The sequence below is a fragment of the Bison bison genome, unplaced genomic scaffold (genome assembly GCF_000754665.1).
Source record: "Bison bison bison isolate TAMUID 2011002044 unplaced genomic scaffold, Bison_UMD1.0 scf7180017864183, whole genome shotgun sequence".
Classification (NCBI taxonomy): domain Eukaryota; kingdom Metazoa; phylum Chordata; class Mammalia; order Artiodactyla; family Bovidae; genus Bison; species Bison bison.
Window position 1 is genome coordinate 2,363,305 of NW_011494755.1, and position 8,849 is coordinate 2,372,153.

Below are 8,849 nucleotides of genomic sequence, written 5' to 3' on the forward strand. Positions count from 1 at the left end.
CCTGGAGAATGCCATGAACAAAGGAGCCTGGTGGGCTATAGTCCATGGGATCGCAAAGAGACACGACTGAGCAACTTTCATTTTCACAATATTTTGTTTTGTCTAGGATAACAACTTGTTGTTAATGTAACTTTATAATGAAAATATTTAATTTTTCATTCAGTTCAGTTCAGTTGCTCAGTTGTGTCTGCCTCTTTGTAACCCCATGAGCCACAGCATGCTAGGCCTCCCTGTTCATCACCAACTCCTGGAGTTCACCCAAAGTCATGTCTATCAAGTCGGTGATGCCATCCAACCATCTCATCCTCTGTCGTCCCCTTCTCCTCCTGCCCTCAATCTTTCCCAGCATCAGGGTCTTTGCAAATGAGTCAGCTCTTCACATCAGGTGGCCAAAGTATTGGAGTTTCAGCTTCAACATCAGTCCTTCCAATGAACACCCAGAACTGATCTCCTTTAGGATGGACTGGTTGGATCTCCTTGCAGTCCAAGGGACTCTCAAGAGTCTTCTCCAACACCACAATTCTTCGGTGCTCAGCTTTCTTTATAGTCCAACTCTCACATCCATACATGACCACTGGAAAAGCCATAGCCTTGACTAGCCGGACCTTTGTTGACAAAGTGATGTCTCTGCTTTTTAATATGCTGTCTAAGTTGGTCGTAACTTTCCTTCCAAGGAGTAAGCGTCTTTTAATTTCATGGCTGTCTTATGGACTCTGTGGGAGAGGGAGAGGGTGGGAAGATTTGGGAGAATGGCAATGAAACATGTAAAATATCATGTAGGAAACGAGTTGCCAGTCCAGGTTCGATGCATGACGCTGGATGCTTGGGGCTGGTGTACTGGGACGGCCCAGAGGGATGGTATGGGGAGGGAGGAGGGAGGAGGGTTCGGGATGGGGAACACATGTATACCTGTGGCGGATTCATTTTGATATTTGGCAAAACTAATACAATTATGTAAAGTTTAAAAATAAAATAAAATTAGAGAGAAAAAAAAAAAAAAATTTCATGGCTGCAGTCACCATCTGCAGTGATTTTGGAACCCAGAAAAATACAGTCAGCCACTGTTTCCACTGTGTCCCCATCTATTTCATAAAGAATGAGAAAACTGGGTGAAATGCCTAGCATGACACTAGTACTTAGTACTACATAAGGGATAGAGAATTCAGTGTGTGGCCTGGAGTTGGTGCTCGATGCCACCCCCTTTGTCAAGCCATCATTCTCTCTCAGCTGTATCCCTATCACAGCCTCCTAGTCTCCCCACATCATTTCTTGGCCCCCTCCATACAGTGACCAGAATGTTCTTCTCATTTCCTTAAACAATCATTAAAGAAACTCCTTCCTTGGCCTTAGAAGCATTCACTTCACAGAAACAAGTTATGTGACTTCTGATGGAGAGTGGGGCAGGCTGGAGGCAACCATTTGGAGAATGAGTTGTTACTGTCTTATGTTCATTCATTGAAAGCAAATAAACTGGAATGAGACTTGTTTTAAAGAATCCAAAATGAAGATGGGGGCTCCTTGAAGAAACCAAAGGACTCAAAGGAACTTAAATTTCCCAGATAAAATGTCACAGAAAGATAAAACCTATGACCAAAAGTAACACCCTCATACTGACAAATTTAGTTGTAAAAGAACAGACAGTTTATTTGGAAAATGCAAATTTAAAAACAGGAGTTGTAGTATCATAAAACAAAATGGAATTCCTGACAAGAAGCAAGGCAAAGAAGGTCATTTTATGTTGACACAGGACACAGTTCTCTTAAGTCAATAAAACTTCCATGAGTCTTTATATGTGAAATGTCTTGTATCTCAGGGTATAAAAATCTAAAGCAAACACTCCTGGAAAAACCAAAAGGCAGGAAACAGACACAAAACAGTAGAGGAAGGTAGTCACACAATTCTTTCTAACAGATCAAATAGACCCAAACTCCCATGAATACAGAAGATCGATTTCATGGTTGTATATAAAAAATTTTATTTTTCAAACAGAGGATGTACCTCCGTTTCTGTTACCTATGGGTCATTTATGGAAGCTGATCATATGTTTTACCAAAGAGAAACTCTCAATAAATATCCTAAAGCAAAAACAATACAAGATATATCTTTGACTACATTGCAAGAAAATTATAAATTAATAGCAGGTGGTTACCAAAAAAATACCACAATAAGGAAATTTAAAAAAAAAAAAAAAAACCTCTCCAAAAGAAAACTTAAACAACCCATGTTAGAGGTTAATGGCAAAGATACTCAAGTGGAAGTGCAGGATGACACCAAAGATGTGTCAGAAGAGAATTCATAGCCTGAAGCGCTGTTCTTTTTAAAAAGAGTGTAAACTAATATGGACAATCTAAGAATGGGGGGTAGAGAAGGGACAAAATAAACACAGGCAAATGAAAAAGAGCCGATGTATCAAAGATATAGTAGAAAGTGAATTAAGTCAAAGGGAGAAAGACAAATAATTTCACTCATGTGGAATACTTAAAAAAAAAAAGTAAAACTTAGATGTAGAAAATGGAGTAGTTCTTGCTGCCGCTGCTGCTGCTGCTAAGTCGCTTCAGTTGTGTCCGACTCTCTGCGACCCCATAGACGGCCTCCTACCAGGCTCCTCTGTCCCTGGGATTCTCCAGGCAAGAACACTGGAGTGGGTTGCCATTTCGTTCTTACTAGGAGGGAAAGGGGTGGGGGTGGGGCACAATAGCTAAAGAGGGGCCAGTGTATTGTGACAGAGGGAAACTCAGCTTTTGATGGTAAGCACTCTCTACTTTTGGTAGTATCCAGGGAAACCTGGCATGCTGCAGTCCATGGGGTCACAAAGAGTCAGACACGACTGAGCGACTGAACTGGACTGAACTGAACAGAAGTTGAAATATATTATTGTACACATGAAGCTTATATAGTGTTATAAACCAGTTACACCAGTTTTTGAAAGAAGATGGAACCTAGAAAGTCCAAAAAATTTTAAAGAGATAGTATAAATTAATACATTAGAAAATGAGAAAAATGATGAACCATAGAGGTAGTTTTTTAAAAGAAAAATGGACAAGTTCTACAAAGCTAATAACAGAGAAGTCATAAATATATGAGGAATGAGAAAGGTGATAAAGTAAATACCGAGATGTCCAACTCTGTGCGACCCCACAGACGGAAGCCCACCAGGCTCCCCCATCCCTGGGATTCTCCAGGCAAGAACACTGGAGTGGGTTGCCATTTCCTTCTCCAATGCATGAAAGTGAAAAGTGAAAGTGAAGTCGCTCAGTCGTGTCCTACTCTAGCGACCCCATGGACTGCAGCCTACCAGGCTCCTCCGTCCATGGGATTTTCTAGGCAAAAGTACTGGAGTGGGGTGCCATGTAACACTTTATTAATGAATGTGAAAATGTCAAAGTTTTCTATGTCAAAGTACCAAAATTAACTTGAAAGGTAGCACACTTGAAGGAACAAAACCTATCTAAGATTGACTAGTAAATTCTATTAACTGTCAAGAACCAGCTAATTCATGTGATGAATGAACTGATGGAAGCTTAACAATAAATGGATGGAAAGAGAGCTGGATGTATAACTGCATAAATGGAGAAAAAGATGGATGCATCAGGGCCTGGATAATGCAGAATTAGGAACTGGGAAGAGGGTTAAGATGAGCAGGAAAGAAGAGAGTTTTAAGACTGGATAGAGCTGATGCTTGACCTTGAGCCAAAATGACCTTAGCCCACAATCACCTGGGCTAACCGGAATCCCTTCTGAAAACCGCAGTTTGGTCTTTCCTGAAGCTGACAATCCCAGCACACAGGACTAGAGATCCAGCATCACAGGCTAATCCAGACAGATCAATTAAGCCAGCAGAATCAGAGAGGCTAACAAAGCCGGAGCCCTCCTAACGACCTAGTTCCCTCCCCAGCCCCCTCATCCCTCCCCAGGACCCTGTCCCCACCTCCCTCCCGCAGGTGCAGTCTCTCCAGGGGGCGGTGAGAGCCATGAATAGTAAGGGTCTTAGCTCAAGCACACAGAGGCGTTTAGCTGCCCAAACTTAATCCGCCGATAATCGGATTATGTAAATTCCTACTTCAACCCCTTCCCCTGCAAGACCTCGCCCCTAAACTCTCCATACTGTGGGACCAGGAGGAAAGACAGCACAGCATGCTGAAGAATCACTGCTAATGGAATGCTGCACCAAAATGCTTTCCCCACTTCAAAAATTATAAAACCAGCACTAACATGGAAGAAACCTCGGAGAAGAAACCAAATGTTGACCCCAGTTGCACTGTGCTGGCACCTCTGTGCTTCATTCTCTGCAGTGCTTATCTTTCCCTTTGTCCTGTCTCTCAATCCTAGTCCACTTGTACACAGATCCTGTTTTACAATTATTGTTGTTTCCCTTAACCTCACATATTTCCAGTCTTGCTTCCTAGTTGCTGTGCTGTGCTTTGCTTAGTCGCTCAGTCGTGTCCAACTCTTTGGACACGACCCCATGGACTGTTGCCTGCCAGACTCCTCTGTCCATGGGGTTTCTCCAGGTAAGACTACTGGATTGGGTTTCCACGCCCTCCTCCATGGGATCGTCCCAATCCAGGAGTCAAACCCAGGTTTTCCACATTGCAGGCAGATTCTTCACTGTCTGAGCTACCAGGGAAGCCCAAGAATACTGGAATGGGTAGCCTATCCCTTCTCCAGGGGATCTTCCCAACCCAAGGATCAAACTGGGGTCTTCTGCATTGCAGACAGATTCTTTACCAGCTGAGCTACCACAGAAGCCCTGCTGCTGCTGCTGCTAAGTTGCTTCAGTCGTGTCCGACTCTGTGTGACCCCATAGACCGCAGCCCACCAGGCTCCCCTGTCCCTTGGATTCTCCAGGCAAGAACATTGGAGTGGGTTCCCATTTCCTTCTCCAATGCATAAAAGTGAAAAGTGAAAGTGAAGTCACTCAGTCGTGTCCGACTCTTAATGACCCCACGGACCACAGCCTAACAGGCTCCTCCATCCATGGGATTTTCCAGGCAAGAGTACTGGAGTGGGGTGCCATTGCTTTCTCCTTACACTTCTTTACAACTGTAGAATGTGGAATTAAGAATATATTACCTCACAGGCTTTGCCTGAGAGGAAGGATAGTGTAGGTTCTTGGTTTAAATTCTAACATGTGCTCTATCAGGACTGAGGTTGGGTGGAAAAGCATGGGCACCAAGAGGCCCTGTGAGAAAGCGGTTCTCCTCAACGGCACACAGAGACAAGCAGCAGAAAGGACAAATCAGGGCTGCTCACTGCAAACACCAGAGTAGGTTCCCAAAGGCCCCTTTGAGCCTGTGCATCATTGACCAATTCATTTTCTCCAACCCACCCTCCAATCCATCCTCTGACTGACTGCCACCAGAATGAGCCTCGGAACCTGTAAATCTAAACATATCACTCATGTTAGAGGCACACAGTTGTCTTCACAAGGACTGCCCTCTCCTCCACTCCTGCATGTGTGACTCCTACCCAGCACCTCCCACTCTTGTACCCGGGCAACCCAGGCCCCTGCCTTGGGTTCTGTGCTTTAGATGGCCCTGCCCTGCTCTGGCCTCACTCCTGTGCCCACCATGTACCTGCCCATTTCCCACATTCTAGACCACGCTCAGGGTATCAGGGACACCTGAACTGAGATCACACTCTGTGTCCAGAACCCCAGCATTTCTGCTCAAATGGCCTTGAGTCCATTGTCAGAACCTACACAGGCCTTTTCCTTAGGTCCATGTGGACTGGGAGTCCCCGTTATATACCAGGCCTCTCACAGAGCAGGACAGCTTGAGGTGGGAAGAGAAAAGGGATGGGGATGGGTCAGGAGTCTCCATTTGTACCCTTGTCCTGGGTCCACCAATATCAGAGGCAGCCTTGCCTCAAGGCCTAGTTTAAATGTCATCCTTCCCATGATCAATTGCTGATCCTCCGGCTAGAATCTTTGCCTCCCTACCTCCAATTTCATACTTTGTGGAACTCAGGACTGTCTGCCTTGTATTTGGTCATTTTTGTCATGTTCTCTCCCTCCCAAAGACTGTGAACTAACTCCTTGAAGGCAGATATATAATTTTCTTAACTTCCCTGCCCTCTGAGAACCTAGCAATTTGGGCAATAGCTTTCGTATTTATATAAGAACTGTATTCATTTTTTTTGAAGAGGGGGGCAAACAACCCCCAAATCTCAGTGGCTTACAACAGCAAAGATTTATTCCTGTCTCATATTATGAAGGCTGGGATTGGCTATGGGTTTGTCTCTTCAGAGAGCAACCCCCAACATGACTTTCTCATGACTGAGCTCAATCAGCAATCACTCTTAAAGCTTCTACTCCATTACCACCAAGTCAAGTCCATTCACATTCCATTGTCTGATGCAAGTCACATGGTCAAGCCTGGAAGGGAGCAAGCTGTCTCTTTACCTAAATTACCTACAGGGAAGCACTCCCAGTCACATGATAATCCTCTCACAAGGAAGGGGGGGAGCCAGTAGTTGTAACAATAATGTGATTTATCAGAGTAAAATTTGCATTAGTCTGACTGTGTGCTAGGCCCGGTGCTAAATTCTTTACCTGTTTTGTTTTTCTCATTTAGTTCTCATGACCCTATTGTTGTCCCCATTTTACAGATGAGGAAATTGAGGTAGGGAGAAGTTACATGATTTGCCTATGGTCATATAAGTGGATAGATAGGGGATTTCAACCTGGGTAATGCAAATCCAGAGTCCTTTGCTCTTATCCACTAAGCATTAATGCATCTGTGAATTTATTGTGCCAAATCCTATGCTGGTACCTTCAGAAAGTGTGATACCTAGAAGTTTGATTTATCAACCAGCATTTGAAGAATGCCTATTCAGTGGGACTGGGGAGACAGATACAACAAATAAGTAAAATGTTACAACATACAGGTGAGTGCTAAGGAGAAAAATAAAGCAGGGTAGGAAGATGCAGAGCCCTGTGTGTGTGAAGGTGCAGCTTCAGATCTTGTGGTCAGAGAATCTTCATTGAGAAGGTGACATTTGAGCAAAGACCTGGAGAACGTCAGCTCCTTGAGGGCAGAAATCTGTGTCTGTTTTGTTTGAATCCCAGTGCCTGTAATAGGCACTGGCTCATAGTAGACACTCAGTATTAATAATTTCTGAATGAATCAAAGGAGATGAGGGAGGGAACTACTTGGATTTTGAGGGGAGAGTGTTGCAGACAGTGGAAACAGACCATACAGAGGCCCCAAGGCAGGAGGGTGCCTGGAATGTTCATGAAACTACAGATGTCAGAGTGGCTAGAGCTGAGTACACTTCTTCCGCTTCTTCTCAGGCAGAGAAGGAACAGACAAGTCAGGTAAAGGGTATCTGGGAGCCAATGTTAAGACTTCAGCTTAATTCTGAGTGAAATGGGGAGCCAGAGGAGGGTTTTGAGTGAGAAGCAACAGGAACCTGACTTGGGTTTTCAAAGGATCATTCTGGGTGATGCTGGAGAATAGATGGAAAGAGGAAAGTACAGAAGCAGTAAGACCAATGAGGAGGCACTCTGAACCTGGGATGAATAAATCTGGGAATCTGCCCAGTGCAGTGATTGTTAAACTTCTCTGTGCATGTTAATCTCCTGGGACACTTAGTAAAAAGGCAGATTTCTGACCCTATCCTCAGAAAACCTGATCTGGTGGTCTTGGCTGTGGGTGTTGAGGTCTGTACCTTCCCTCACCCATGATTCTGGAGTAAGTGGTTCTTGAACTACAGTTGGGAGACGGACTGGGGCTTAAATGATTGACATCTGATGAGTTGATGAGTTAACCGCGGGGCACGCACTTCCGGAGGTTTGTAGCCACTGTAGAAAAGGGTTGGTAAGTTGCCCTCCGGGGTATGCTGTAGTCCGAGTGAGTGTCAGGACCCCCTCGCGTCCCCAGACGTTACACAAAGCTGGCTTCTCCTTCCGCCTCTGCTTGGTTTCTAGGGCACAGGGAGACTGGTCCCGGGAAGCCGGGATGTTGGGGTGGAGGGTGGGTATGGGAGGGACCTGCGGGAGTCTAGGGCGGGGAAGGGGCCCCGTGGGTCCTTAGACAAAAGGCGATGTCTATAAAGGCTGGGGCGGAGGCGCAGCGCCCAGGCGAGGGCGACAACGGCGGCGCGGGCTCCCTTCTCGGAGAGGAGGTGCGTGGACTCCAAGAGGGTTGCGGGCGCTGCTGGGTTTGGGCGCCAGCGAGTCTCTGGCGCAGTTCCCCAGTCCGAGCCGCACTCGCCGCGGAGGACAGGGGTGTGGAGGTGACTTGGTGGCAGCCACCAAGGCGACTCGATGAGAAGACGTGGGGACTTTCCGCAGAGCAGGGGCCGTGGTGCAGCTCCGGGGGAGCCTAGCGGGTACCTAGCGCGTGTCGGCGGGGCTGCTGAGCCTTGATATGTGATGTCCCGGACACCAAGGAGCATCTCCGAGGGCCGTCTTGGCAGCTTCTGAGCTGGGGTGAGCGACTCCTGGAAACCTGGCAGGTGCGAAACTATAGATATTTCTCCAGAATGCCTGAATTTAGTCGCAGGGCAGGCGCTGCAGGCAAGAATAAGAAAAAGAAAAAGGGAAAAGCTGGGAAGTGAAGCGGTCAAGGGCAGCAGGTTGGGTCTGGTGGGCGTGGGGCGGGAAGGCAGGTGTAGAGCGCTGTTTTGAAACAGGTGGCCCTCTCAGTGCACCGGGAGCCCACCCAAAGATCCGCATTCACAGTAAATGCACTTGTTTAGAACATCAACTTGCAGAGCTGTCTGGTAAGAAAAGTAATTGCATAATAGCACATATCATGATTTATATATATATAGAGAGAGGATATATTATAATAGCACACACCGAACTGGCTACTGCTGGGGAATGAGTTTGAATAGGTAGATGG